Raw genomic sequence first — 14,927 nt, 5'->3', positions numbered from 1 at the left:
TCAGAAGTTGTTTCCCACACTTCCATGGGTCCTCTACTCCATGAGAAGACTTAGGCATGTGTGGAGAGAAGAGCAAAATTATATTGAGCACGAACTCTACTTCCCCTTCCTGTTGTGGTTGGCTTCGAGCTAGAACACCTTGAGGAATTTGGCTTTGTGTTGCCAGCAGTTTTTAGTCTAGCAAAGTTGGACACAATACACGAATTGGTATACACTTCCCTTTGTTCTGTAAAAAAAGGGGGGGGGTTGGACAAATTTAGTTTTGCCGCAAAAGGCAAAAACATTCTCAAAAAGAGCTGAGATGCTGTGAATCTGAAAGTCTAAACTGTTCATGGAACCATGTAAAGTATCATGTGTACACCTTTGTGGGTGTTTGTATACTTGTGACTCTGCTCAGCTTCTTTCTTCTTTTTTGAGAAGGCTTTTTTTTTTTTTTTTTTTTTTTTTTAGATTTAGAGCACAGGAACAGGAGGAGAGACACACCCAACAGCTGTAGAAGCAGGAAACATCTATTCTAAAACTGAAGAACAAAAACATGAAAACCGAGAGTACTTTTGCATATTTTTTTTCCAACTAAACTTTCTTGAAAAAGTCCACACTTCATCTGTGTATGACGGGGAATGAGGATGATTAGATCTCGGTGCAGTGTATCCGGGGTGATTTAGGTGTGTTTATTTCTGCAAACTTATTGTTTGCTTTGGAGAATGTTTCTTTTCTAGCTCACATTCCAGAAGTATTAGGACCTAAGTCCCAATGGACAGCAGGGGCAATTAGAGGAGTGATGGTCACCTCAAGCTGGAGGAGGGTCTGTGAAGAGGAACTGGCCTGCGCTTTGCAAAGGTCAGCTTGAACTGAATGATTGATGGAAGTATTGAGAACTAAAAACAATAGACTTGAGGAATGTGAAAAGTACAAGCTTTCCTTGTTTTTCATAATTTATATGGTTAAGTAAAAGTAACTGAGCTATAATGTTTTTATATCTCTTGGGGAAGCTGCATTCTAATTCTGTGACAGACCGACTTCCCTGTAGGGGGAGGGTGAGTAGTATCCAGTTTTTAGGAAAGAGCTTAGTCATCTTTCAAGAAAATGAAACCTAGACAGAAAGGAAAACTGTCCGTGGGGAAACCTGTATTTGTATCTCTGAGCTTTGTTTGGAGAGTCTATTTGAAATAAGTGAGACATGTTCAGTGGACTACTAAGATTTCTCTGCCCAGATGAAGGCAAGGGCTATAAGCTGCAAATGATTCTGTACTTTGTAAATCTGATACTATATTCTTTAATATATTCATCACCCTCCTTGTCCCCCTTGGTCCAGTGTTTCTCGAAATATGGTATTTGGTCTATCTCTGTTAGAATCGCTTTGAAGTTGTCAAAAATAAGGAACCCTGGGGAGTTCCTGTCGTGGCGCAGTGGTAACGAATCCGACTAGGAACCATGAGGTTGCGGGTTCGGTCCCTGCCCTTGCTCAGTGGGTTAAGGATCCGGTGTTGCTGTGGTGTAGGTTGCAGACACGGCTCGGATCCCGCGTTGCTGTGGCTCTGGCATAGGCTGACGGCTACAGCTCAAATTAGACCCCTAGCCTGGGAACCTCCATATGCCGTGGGAGCGGCCCAAGAAATAGCAAAAAAAAAAAAAAAAAAAAAGGGATCCTAGTCTCCTGCTTGACTGATTAAAATGTCTCGGCAAGGAACCTAGAAACCTGTGTCTTAAATACCCCTTCCAGTTTTTCATATGCATACTACAGCGTGAGTACCCAAGCAGGATCTCAAGTGCGCTGTCAGGAATTAAGGAGGGGATTTGTGTTCATGAAGGTGATAGAGTCTTTAAGAGGGAGCTAGTTGTGGTAGCTGCAGGAAGAGATTCCCCAGGTGAAAGTTTAGAGCTTTGAAATCTTGTATAGAGCCTGTGTGTAAATTCGCCTTCTATTGCCAAATGTGGAACCTTGATTTTGTTATTGTAGGAGATGAGTTCTGTAGGCTTTCTTTCTTTCTAGAGAAGCCTAAAAATACTTTATTTATTGTTTGCCACAAGATGAAGCCTGGGGCTTCCAAGTTAAGCCACTGTAAATTCTTGAAGAAGGTGATCTTTGAGGCAGGCAACACCTTTCTTCGACCATTTGAGTACAATGCACCTTGGGTGTTCGGATCCATTTCTCCCAAGTACTTGACACAACTGCCTGTGATGCACCTGAGTGATCAGGAGCCCCAATAACAGTGAATACTTCCTTCTGTCTCACACATCTACCACGGTCAACCCATTAACTAGATAATTCCAGGCTGTCGGTCCTATCCTTCCTGCATTCTTTCTTTTCATCTGCTTACTTTATTCTGCTACTAATCTCCTGTAGAAATAAACTGGCACTTTGTTCTGCTTCCAAAGCACATCACATGTTACAGTTAGAAACATAATAAAACCACTTTGCACTCTATGATAAACTGAAAAGTAGGATCATCCTGACTGATTCTGATTTCTGGAATGATAAACTCTGGAAAATTTCCTATAAACCTGGACTCTCAAGACAATGTTATCCTTAATTTTTACTATGCTAGTGTCTGAAGACATGAATGATATTTGTAAATATGTGGTTGTGTGAAAAATTGTGGGTTTTTTCCACCACGAATAGACTAATGTAAGCTTGGTACCCTTAATTGTTTTGTCTTTCTTTCCCTTTAAATATCTGTGTTTTGAATTTGGTGAGTCAGTCTTTCTGGCTTCATCAGAAAGAAGTCTGACACTCTCGCACTGAGGGCAAGTGAAGTTTATCCTTCTCTTCATCAGTGGAAGAGTCTCTTGAGTCTTCATTTGGCACTTTCTTCCAGACGTTTCTATTGTGCCCTGTAGAATCTCTTCATTGCACCAAGGTCACTTACCTTTCTCCTCATCATCATCTATCCAGTGGCTAAACCCAAAATCTGGGAGTCGTCCTTGACTCCTTCCTCTCCTCACTCCCTTCCATTATCCTCTAAAAGTCTTTCAACTCTAATAAAATTAAATTTAAAACAAAAAGAATAGAACAACAACAAAAAAGTCATATAGGTCCATTACCCAATCACGACCTATTTATTTATTCATTTGTTCATTTATTTGTTTAGGTGTGAGTGTTTTTATTTTTTTAATCCTTTGCTTTTTTGGAAAAAATCTTTATTGAGCTGTAATTCATACACTATGAAATTCATTCATTTAAGCTATACAGTCAATGATTTCATGTATATTTGGAGTTGCGCAGCCATCACTACCATCTAATACCCCCCCAAAGAAACCAGTACCCAGAGTTCCCTGGTGGCTCAGTGGGTTAAGGATCCAACATTGTCATTGCTGTGACTCAGGTTTGATCCCTGGCTTGGGAATTTCTATATGCTGTGGGTACAGCCAAAAAAAGAAAGAGAGAGAAACCAGTATCCTTTGGCCATTAACTATAATCTCTTGCCTGGGTTTCTGTAACAGACTCCAGCAAGTTATTAGTTAAACCCTTGTAATCCATTCTCTATACTACAGTTAAAACTATCTAGACTGCAAACATAAGCACGCCCCATCCTAGCTTAAAAACTTTCAATAGCCTCTTCTCCCATTGTCATCTTGATAGAGTACAAGATCTTCTAGTAATTCCAGGCCTTTAGGGATCTGACTCCTTTCTTTTCTTTTCTTTTTTTTTTTTTTTTTTTTTTGCTATTTCTTGGGCCGCTCTTGTGGCATATGGAGGTCCCCAGGCTAGGGGTCCAATCAGAGCTGTAGCCACCGGCCTATGCCAGAGCCACAGCAACTCGGGATCCGAGTTGCGTCTGTGACCTACACCACAGCTCATGGCAACACCAGATCCTCAACCCACTGAACAAGGCCAGGGATTGAACCTGCAACCTCATGGTTCCTATTCAGATTTGTTAACCACTGAGCCACAACGGGAACTCCCTGACTCCTTTCTTAATTGAGGAATAAGTAGTATTTTAGCATTTTAGTATCATCTGGGGACCATGATGGACCTCAGAAAATCAATGAACTCCATGAATGTGTATGCAAAAGTTGATATGTACTCAGATATGTCCAATTTAATAATAAATTGCACTAGACTAAGCTTAAGAATATCTAGAAGAGCAGATTATAATTTTCTTATTTCATTGTTTTGTATTATCTGTATTTTTATTTGTAGAGTGGAAAACAATCATATTTTCAGAGCATGAAGTTCCTAAAGATCATTTTGGCCCCAGAGTTGCAGGGGAGGGAGAGGCAGCCCATGGCAGGAAAGTCTTACTTAGTGGAATAAGGTCTAACTTAAACCCAGTTAGTTAAACTAAGGGTTTGGGTAGGTGGTTGGTAACTAAGGGAAGAGCTGGGAAGGACCACAGAATGAGGAGAGAGAAGTATGTGGGAGGGATAAGTGGAACATCAGTGCCACGTCAAGGGTGGTCATGATTGCCTTGGCCATGGGCTCCTTAGGGGTGAAGGGGGCAGTAAATGGATTTTTCTTGTTCATCTTTGATGCCATAGTGCCTGACACACCCATAGGCATACGATTCTCAACAAATGCTGAATGAATTAATGAATAAAGGAGCAAACACCACCTTTTTTTTTTTTTTTTTTTTGGCTTTTGTCCTTTTAGGGCCGCACTCGCGGCATATAGAGAGGCTCCCAGGCTAGGGTCTAATCGGAGCTTCTGCTGCCAGCCTACACCATAGCCACAGCAACGCCAGATCCAAGCTGCATCTGCCACCTACACCACAGCTTATGGCAACACTGGATCCTTAACCCACTGAGTGAGGCCAGGGATGGAACCCACAACCTCATGATTCCTAGTCGGATTTGTTTCCACTGAACCACGATGGGAACTCCATGAAGGAACACTTCTAATCAGGCACAGTTATCTATGTTTCTGTTTTATTCATCTCTGACTCATTAATCTTGTGCTCAGTATTTGTAGAATTGCCCTGAGGTGCATAGCTTAGATAGGGGGTAGGTTTGGCACTGGAAGCACATGTGCTCACTCAGAGCTCAGTTTTCACATCTCTTATACCCTGTTGCCTCTTTAATGCTATACAAATAAAAGATGTTTATTTTAATGTTCTCCTTCTGTGACTGCTTCTCAGAGACTTACAAACCACAGTTTCTTTTCTGACTATCCAGTTTCGTTTCTTAATAGTCACATCTCTTATTAGTAAGCAACATTTTTTTAAGCAGTAAGTTTCAAATATTCAAAATCATCACCCTTGTATTTTAGGTAACTATAGATGTTTTAGCTAATTCATTTAAAAGAGCACAGAAAGTGTGTGGTTTTCAATCTGTTGTATTTCTTAATGTCTGCCCCTGCTCAGTGGTACTAGATGCCATCTGAAGAAGAGCTTAGTGTAATATGCCAATATAGAATTTTACCCCCAAATTCTAACTGGTCAAATAAGATCTATTAAAGCTGAAACTTTTGGCAAAAACAACTGATTTTTGCCCAAACTTCACACAATGCTAACAAATATTAAAAGTTTTTTGAATTTGGAGTTCCCACTGTGGCTCAGTGGAAAACAATCTGACTAGCATCCATGAGGATGCAGGTTTGATCCCTGGCCTTGCTCAGTGGATTAAAGGATCCGGTGTGGCTGTGGCATAGCCTGGCAGCTCCAGCTTCAGCTCCAATTTGACCCTTAGCCTGGGAACCTCTGTATGTCACGGTTGTGGCCTTAAAAAGACAAAAAAAAAAAAAAGAGAGAGAGAGAGAGAGAGAATTTATTTTGAATTTGATTTAGGTTTTCGCTAGACCATAAGTCTTTGAAACAATGATAACAATATTTCAGCACTAAGTTCTATTGCTTTAGAGGACTTCGAGGAAATTTAATACTAGTAAATATACATAGAGATTATACAGAGAGCTCAATTAATGGCAAAATGACAGTTCTCAATATTATATGAACCCCGAATGAATTTATGTGTAGTGTATAAGTGTTCAACTTTGGAATCAGATAAGTTTGAATTTTACTTCTAGCTCTGTCAATTACTAGTCATATGACCTTGAGCAAGTGATTTATTCTTTATGTCTCTGTTTCCTCAGTTCTAATATAAGAATAATATATATCTAGCTGAATTAACTGAAATAAGTGTTTCAGTCATCCAATAAATGGCAGTTATTATAACATTCGTGGAAGGAATATTAATCCTTAATATATCAATTGAGGTTTTTATTTACAAGGAAAAGAAGCTATCTCTGTATCTTTGGCTCCTTTAAAAGCAGTAACAGTTTTTGTTTTTTTTTTTTTTTTTGAGGGTTTTTTTTTTGCCACACCTGTGGCATGTGGAAGTTTGTGGGTCAGGGATCAAACCCAAGCCACAGCAATGACCTGAGCCGCTGCAGTGACAACGCTGGATTCTTAACCCACTATGTCACCAGAGAACTCCAGAAACAGTATTTTTGACTAGGAAACTATGTAGCTTATAGATTTGCTGGGAGGCTGGCAAACCCTACTCGAAAGCTACTTGGCCAGAAGCATAGTTAAAATCACAGCCTGGTTCATGAGAACACCGCTGCCCCATGCAGAGCGGACACCACTACACCCTGGGCTAAAGGTGCCTGTGCTGCCTCCAGGAGCTGGATGCCCTCATGATTGCCACACATTTTGTTCATTATCATTAGGACATCTTTCAGCTTCACCTTCAAAATATATCCAGAATCTGGAGTTCCTGTTGTAGCTCAGTGATTAACAAACCCTACTAGTATTAGAACCTTCGAGGACGCAGGTTTGATCCCTAGCCTTGCTCAGTGTGTTAAGGATCTGGCATTGCTGTAAGCTGTGATGTAAGTCACAGACGAAGCTCGGATTGCACATTGCTGTGGCTGTGGCATAGGCCAGGAGCTGCAGCTCTGATGCAGTCCCTAGCCTGGGAATCTCCATATGCCGAGAGTGTGGCCCCCAAAAAAAGATAAAAATATGGAATTCCCATCATGGCACAGCAGAAACGAATCCAACTAGGAACCATGAGGTTGTGGGTTCGATCCCTGGCCTTGCTCAGTGGGTTAAGGATCCGGCCTTGCTGTGAGCTGTGGTGTAGGTTGTAGACGCTGCTCGGATCCTGAGCTGCTGTGGCTATGGTGTAGGCCAGCAGCTACAGCTCTGATTAGACTCCTAGCCTGGGAACCTCCATATGCTGCTGGTGCAGCCCTAAAAGGACAAAAGACCAAAAAAAAAAAAAAAAAAGACAAAATATACCCAAAATCTGACCATTTCACTTCAGCTCCACCATTAACAGGCCTAGATGAAGACCTTATTATCTCTGGCCTGGATTACTGAGTCAGCCTTCTGCGGGTCTGTACATTTCTATATTTGGCTCCTTACAACCTGTTTTCAACATGGCCATCAAGGAAGTTCTCTTTCTTTTTTTTTAATTTTATTGAAATATAGTTGATTTACTATTGTTTTAATTTCTGCTATACAGTAATGTGATTCAGTTACATACACATATATATTTCTTTTTCATTATGGTTTATCACAGGATATTGAATACAGTTCCCTGCGTGATATAGTAAGACTGTGTTGTTTATCCACCCCATATATACTAGTTTGCATCTGCTAATCTCAAATTCCCAATCCTTCCCTCCCCCAGCCCCCCTCAGGCTTGGGAACCACAAGTCTGTTCTATATGTCTATGAGTCTGTTTCTGTTTCATAGGTATGTTCATTTCAGTCATATTTTAGATTCCACATAAGTGATAATCATATGGTATTTTTCTTTCTTTTTCTGGTTTCAATTATTATGATTATCACTAGGTTTTTGCAAATGAAACTATTTTATTCTTTTTTATGGCTGAGTAATATTCCATTGTAGAACCACGAAAGAAGTTCTCTTTAATATGTCAGACCATATTGTACCTTTGCCCAAAGTCCTCCAATACTTCCCATTTCCTTTGGTGTGAAAGCCAGAGTTATCACAGTGATCTATAAGGCCCTTTTCATGATTCCTTCTCTCTCCCACTTATCTCTCTGTTCTCATCCTCTATTACTCTCTGTCAAAACACTGACTATGCTCAAAATTCAGGATCTTTGCACTTATTTTTCCCTCTGCCAGGAACATTTGTTTCATAGATCTTTTCAGCTTGTTCCTTCACTTCCTTCAGCTTTCTGTGCCATCACCTTATCAGAAAATGTTCTCTGACTGCTAAAAAAGTTGTGACCCTCTGGGCTCTGGTATTCCACATTTCTTTAAAATTTTTCTCCACAGCACATTGATTGCCGCCTAACATTCTATATAGTTAATTGTTAAATTGTTTCCATCTCCTCCTGTGGAATATGCCCACTGTGAAGGTAGGGACTTTGATCTGTAACCTGGCCATCTACCTGGCACATGATATTAGATGAATGAACAAATGAGAAGATCTTTAAAAACTGTCATTTTACCGTGCGAACGATATGTAATCTATATAAAATGGTGTCTGCACGAAATGAGGCACTTTTGCCAGAGTTATATTTTTGGGATGGATCTTATTATGGCACTTTCATGTATAAAATATTTCTACTGCTTCTGGGTGCCAACATAGCCGTGCTTCTTGGTTTGGGGTATGAGGGAATGGAGAAGTCACAGGATAAAGCAGCACATCATTCTAGCCCAGAGGGTCAGTTTTGCTTTTAGGATTTGGGGGGTAGTAGCATTTCCAACTTTACACCTCTAAAAACAACTGCCACGTGCATGTATATTTACAAGCAAAATCAGCAGTGTCATGTTTTTTCATTTAATTCAGTTGGGTGAAAAGCATGAAAACCCAGGAAAGTTTTTTTTATATATAAGCAGTGAGTGATTAGAAAATTTGATCCTTCTGTGCTGCTAGGGAACCTGGTATGACTACTGTAATTGAATCGGAATGCACAGGGTAATGAAGAACAAGATGAAAAAGGGTTTGTGGCAGCTGATAATGAGCTTGATGTGGAGGCAAATAGCAGCTTTCCAAGCACATCTAAGTGCTTAATAGCAAGCAATACCTGTTAATTTAAAAAGCTTATAATGTACTCCATTCCGTATCGAACCATGGGTTTTGCTGCAGTGAAAATGCACTTGACCACAATCTCAAGTAGCTCTTGAGAACATTGAGCAAAAAGTGGAGAAATTCATGATTCTTACAGTGATGCTTAAGAACCAAATACATGACACCCCTGAAGAGGAAAAAGATGAGGTTGTTTGCACGACAGGATGTCAAAACATAATAAAGCTAGATAATTAGAACCATACAACATTAGCGGAGAGGAAGAAAAATTAACCAGTAAAGCAGACTAGACAATTCAAGAAGAGAAGCATGCATTTATGGAAACTTGGTATGTGGCAAAAGTTACACAGGATATAGCAGGGGAAAATGAACTGACTCTTCAATAAATGATGCTCAGACAATTGATGATTCATTCAAAAAAAAATTGGATCCCTTTTCAGTATTATGCTAGAAATCAACTCCATCCAAACTAAAGACTTAATTTTTTAATGGAAAAAATTTTAAATTTACTAATAAAATTTGAGAAGTTTCTGCTGTGGCACAACAGGATCAGCAGCATCTTTGCAGTGCTGGGACACAGTTTCAATCCCCAGCCCTACACAGAGGGTTAAGGATCCTGCATTGCTGCAGCTGTAGTGTAGGTCAAAGGAACTCCATGTGCTATGGGGTGGCCAAAAGGAAACAAAAGAAAATGCAATTTGCGAAAACCTTGGTAGTAGAGGAATTCTTTTTTTTTTAATACTTAATGAATTTTAATACATTTATAGATATACAACAATCATCACAACCAAATTTTATAGCATGTTCATCCCAAACCCTCAGTGCATCCCCCCACACCTGTCTCATTTGGAAAACATAAGTTTTGCAAAGTCTGTGAGTCAGCATCTGTTCTGCAAAGAAGTTCAGTCTGTCCTTTTTTAGATTCCACATGTCAGTGAAAGCATTTGATATTGGTGTGTAATTGTCTGACTGACTTCACTTAGCATGACAGTTTCTAGGTCCATCCATGTTGCTACAAATACTGTTATTTCTTTCCTTTTAATGGCTGGGTAATGTTCCACTGTGTATATGTACCACATCTTCTGGATCCACTCCTCTGTCCATGGAGATTTAGGTTGTTTCCATGTCTTGGCTATGGTAAATAGTGCTGCAATGAACATCAGAGTACATGTGTCTTTTCGAGTCATGGTTTTGTCTGGATAGATGCCCAGGAGTGGGATTGCTGGATCAAATGGTCATTCTATCTTTAGTTTTCTGAGGAATCTCCATACTGTTTTCCACAGTGGTTGCACCAATTTACAATCCCACCAGTAGTGTAACAGGGTTCCTTTTTCTCCACACCTGCTCCAGCACTTATTGTTGGTAGACTTTTGGATGATGGCCATTCTGGCTGGTATAAGGTGGTACCTCATGGTGGTTTTGATTTGCGTTTCTCTAATGATGAGTGATGTTGAACATCTTTTCATGTGTTTCTTGGCCATCTGTATGTCTTCTTTGAAGAACTGTCTCTTTCGATCTTCTGCCCATTTTTTGATGGGGTTGTTTGGTTTTTTGGTATGGAGCTGCAGAAGGTGTTTATACAAATTTTGGAGATTAATCCCTTGTCAGTCGATTCATTTGCAAAGATTTTCTCCCATTCTGTGGGTTGTCTTTTCGTGTTGTTTCTGGTTTCCTTTGCTGTGCAGAAACTTTGAAGTTTGAGTAGGTCCCATTTGTTTATTTTTGTTTTTACCGTCATTACTCTAAGAGGTGGATCTGAGAAGATGTTGCTGTCGTTTATGTCAGAGAGTGTTTGGCCTATGTTTTCCTCGAAGAGTTTTATAGTGTCTGGTCTTATATCTAGGTCTTTAATCCATTTGAAGTTTCTTTTTGTGTATGGTGTTAGGGAGTGTTCTAATTTCCTTCTTTTCCATGTGGCTGTCCAGTTTTCCCAGCACCACTTATTGAACAAGCTGTCCTTTCTCCACTGTATATCCTTGCCTCCTTTGTCATAGATTAGTTGGCTGTAGGTGCATGGGTTTAATTCTGGGCTTTCTATCCTGTTCCACTGATCTATATTTCTGTCTTTGTGCCAGCACCATATGGTTTTGATGACTGTTGCTTTGTAGTATAGTCTGAAGTGAGGGATTCCTCCAACTCCATTTTTCTTTTTCAGGATGTCTTTGGCTATTCTGGGTCTTTTGTGCTTCCAAACAAACTTTAAAATATTTTGTTCGAGTTCTGTGAAAAATATCCTTGGTATTTGATAGGAATTGCATTGACTCTATAAACTGCCTTGGGTGGTATAGTCATTTTGATAATATTGACTCTTCCAATCCAAGAGCATGGTATGTCTTTCCATCTGTTTGTGTCATCTTTTATTTCTTTCATTAGTGTCTTACAGTTTTCAGGGTATAGGTCTTTTGTCTCCTTAGGTAGGTTTATTCCCAAGTATTTTATTTTTTTGATGTGATGGTAAATAGGATCATTTCCCTAACTTCTCTTTATGATCTTGCATTGTTAGTGTATAGAAATACCATCAATTTCTGTGTATTAATTTTGTATCCTGTGACTTTGCCAAATTCGTGGATGAGCTCTAACAGTTTTCTGGTAGAGTCTTTAGGATTCTCTAGGTATAGTATCATGTCATCTACAAATAGTGATAGTTTACTTCTTCCTTTCCAATTTGGATTCCTGTTATTTTTTTTACTTCTCTGATTGCTGTGGCTAGGACTTCCAGAACTATGTTGAATAGGAGTGGTGAGAGTGGACATCCTTGTCTTGTTCCTGATCTCAGCAGGAATTCTTTCAACTTTTCACCACTGAAAATGATGTTAGCTGTGGGTTTGTCATATATAGCCTTTATTATGTTGAGGTAGGTTCCCTCTATGCCCACTTTCTGAAGGGTTTTTATGAGAAATGGGTGTTGGATTTTGTCAAAGGCTTTTTCTGCGTCTTTTGACAGGGTCATATGGTTTTTATTCTTCAGTATGTTAATGTGGTGTATCACACTGATTTATTTGTGGATATTGAAGAATACTTGCATCCCTGGGATAAATCCCACTTGATCATGCTATACAATCCTTTTAATGTATTGTTAAATTTGGGTTGCTAGTATCTTGTTGAGGATTTTTGCATCTATATTCATCAATGAAATTGGCCTGTAATTTTCTTTTTTTGTGGTATCTTTGTCTGGTTTTGGTACCAGGGTGACAGTGGCCTCAGAGAATGAGTTTGGGAGTGTCTCTTTCTCTGCAATTTTTTGAAATAGTTTCAGAAGGATAGGTGTTAGCTCTTTAAATGTTTGATAGAATTTGCCTGTGAAGCCATCTGGTCCTGGACTTTTGTTTGTTGGAAGTTTTTTTTTTTTTTTTTTTTTTTTTTGGTTTTTTGTCTTTTCTAGGGCCTCACCTGAGGCATATGGAGGTTCTCAGACTAGGGGTGTAATTGGAGCTGTAGCTGCCAGTCTATGCCAGAGCCAGAGCCACAGCAGGATCTGAGCTGCATCTGCGACCTACACCACAGGTAACAGCAATGCCAGATCCTTAACCCACCGAGCAAGGCCAGGGATCGAACCCCAACCTCTTGGTTCCTAGTCGGATTCATTAACCACTGAGCCACGACGGGAACTCCTGTTGGAAGTTTTTAAATCACAGTTTCAGTTACAGTACTTGTGATTGGTCCGCTCATCTTTTCTATTTCATCTTGGTTTAGTCTTGGAAGATTGTACTTTTTATTTATTTATTTATTTATTTATTTTGGTCTTTTTTCCTTTTCTAGTGCCGCTCCTGTGGCATATGGAGGTTCCCAGGCTAAGGGTCGAATTGGAGCTGTAGCCACCAGCCTACGCCAGAGCCACAGCAATGCGGGATCCAAGCCGTATCTGCAACCTACACCACAGCTCATGGCAATGCCGGATCCTTAACCCACTGAGCGAGGCCAGGGATGGAATCCGAAACCTCATGGTTTCTAGTTGGATTCATTAACCACTGCACCATGGCGGGAACTCCAAGATTGTACTTTTCTAAGAATTTGTCCATTTCTTCTAGGTTTTCCATTTTATTGGCTTATAGTTGCATGGAGTAGTCTCTTATGATCCTTTGTATTTCTGCGATGTCCATTGTTACTTATCCTTTTTCATTTCTAATTTTATTGATTTGAGTCCTCTCTCTTTTTTTCTTGGTAAATCTGGCTAAGGGTTTATCAAGTTTGTTGATCTTTTCAAAGAACCAGCTTTTCATTTCATTGATCTTTTCTATGGTTTTCTTTGTTTCTATTTCATTGATTTATGCTCTGATCTTTATGATTTCTTTTCTTCTACTAACTTTAGGTCTTGTCTGTTCTCTCTCTAGCTGCTCAACATGTAAAGTTAGCTTGTTTATTTGAGCTTTTTCTTGTTTCCTGAGGTAGGCTTGTATTGGTATAATCTTTCTGGTAGTAGAAGAATTCTTTTTTTTTTTTTTTTTTTTTGTCTTTTGTCTTTTTGTTGTTGTTGTTGTTGTTGTTGTTGCCATTTCTTGGGCCGCTCCCGCGGCATATGGAGGTTCCCAGGCTAGGGGTCGAATCGGAGCTGTAGCCACCGGCCTACGCCAGAGCCACAGCAATGCGGGATCCGAGCCGTGTCTGCAACCTACACCACAGCTCACGGCAACGCCGGATCGCCAACCCACTGAGCAAGGGCAGGGACCGAACCCGCAACCTCATGGTTCCTAGTCGGATTCGTTAACCACTGCGCCACGACGGGAACTCCAGTAGAGGAATTCTTAAAGACAAAATGTAATGGAAATGATTAATAAAATCAAGCATATTAAGATCAAGTACTAGTGTTCATTAAAAATCACAAAGATAAACAAGATCCTGCTATACAACATAGGGGACTATATTCAATATCCTGAGATAAGCCATGGTGGAAAAGAATATTAAAAAGAGTATCTATGTATATACATATTACTTAGCTGTACAGCAGAAATTAACACATTATAAATCAACTCTACTTCTATTAGAAAATAAATACGGGAGTTCCTGTCATGGCGCAGTGGTTAACGAATCCGACTAGGAACCATGAGGTTGCGGGTTCCATCCTTGACATTGCTCAGTGGGTTAATGACCCGGCATTGCTGTGAGCTGTGGTGTAGGTCACAGACGCGGCTCAGATCCTGCATTGCTGTGGCTCTGGCGTAGGCTGGCAGCTACAGCTCTGATTAGACCCCTAGCGTAGGAACCTCCATATGCCTCGGGAGCGGCCCAAGAAATAGCAAAAAGACCAAAAAGAAAAAAGAAAAAAGAAAATAAATACGATCACAGAAAGAAAGAATAAATACAAGCCACAAACTAGAGAAAGATGTTAATAACACATATAATCAACTAGAGTTCAGTAGCCATGTTATATAAAGAACTCTTGGAGTTCCCTGAGGCACAGTGAGTTAAGGATCCAGCATTATCACTGCAGCAGCTCAAGTCACTGCTGTGGCACGGATTCCATCCCTGGCCCAGAAACTTCTACATGCCATGGGTGTGGCCAAAAGAAAAAAAAAAAAACAACCTCCTAAGAATCAGTGGGAAAAGTCAAATAAACCCGTAGAAAAATGAGCATAGAGCATAAATAGGCATTTCACAAAAGAGGAAAAACAATTAGGAAGTAAATATATGGAAAGATGCTCACTCTCATATTTAAGGAGGGAATTACAAATTACAACCACAATGAAATACCTTTTCTCATCCCCTGATGACAAACATTTTTTAAAGTAAATAGCACTCCTAAGTATTGACAAGGAAGTGGAGCAGCAGTAATTCATCTATCCTGCTGGGAAAAAAATTTAGCATTGTTTGGTAAATTTGTAAATACACATTGCCTAGGACCCTTGATATATATCCTGTGCAGTATATTCATTGCATAAGAACATCAGAATAACAAAACAAAAAACGTCAGAACATACATACACTCAAATATTATTCATGGAAGACTGGGAGTTCCCATTGTGGTGCAGCAAATCCGACTAGGA

The 14,927-nt window shown here is 39.8% G+C and overlaps 1 protein-coding gene across 1 annotated transcript in view; it reads left to right on the top strand.

Annotated features, from left to right (window-relative positions):
- The window catches only part of SMCHD1 (structural maintenance of chromosomes flexible hinge domain containing 1), a 176,326-nt gene continuing 162,081 nt past the window's right edge, over positions 683-14,927 (top strand). The window contains exon 1 of the mRNA XM_021096138.1: positions 683-840. The gene's annotated coding sequence lies outside the window, so the exon portion shown is untranslated. The remainder of the gene's footprint in view (positions 841-14,927) is intronic.

Source organism: Sus scrofa, chromosome 6 (genome assembly GCF_000003025.6).
Source record: "Sus scrofa isolate TJ Tabasco breed Duroc chromosome 6, Sscrofa11.1, whole genome shotgun sequence".
In the NCBI taxonomy this organism is placed as follows: domain Eukaryota; kingdom Metazoa; phylum Chordata; class Mammalia; order Artiodactyla; family Suidae; genus Sus; species Sus scrofa.
The sequence above is the reverse complement of the archived record's forward strand: the minus strand, read 5'-3'. Positions and strand labels throughout refer to the sequence as shown.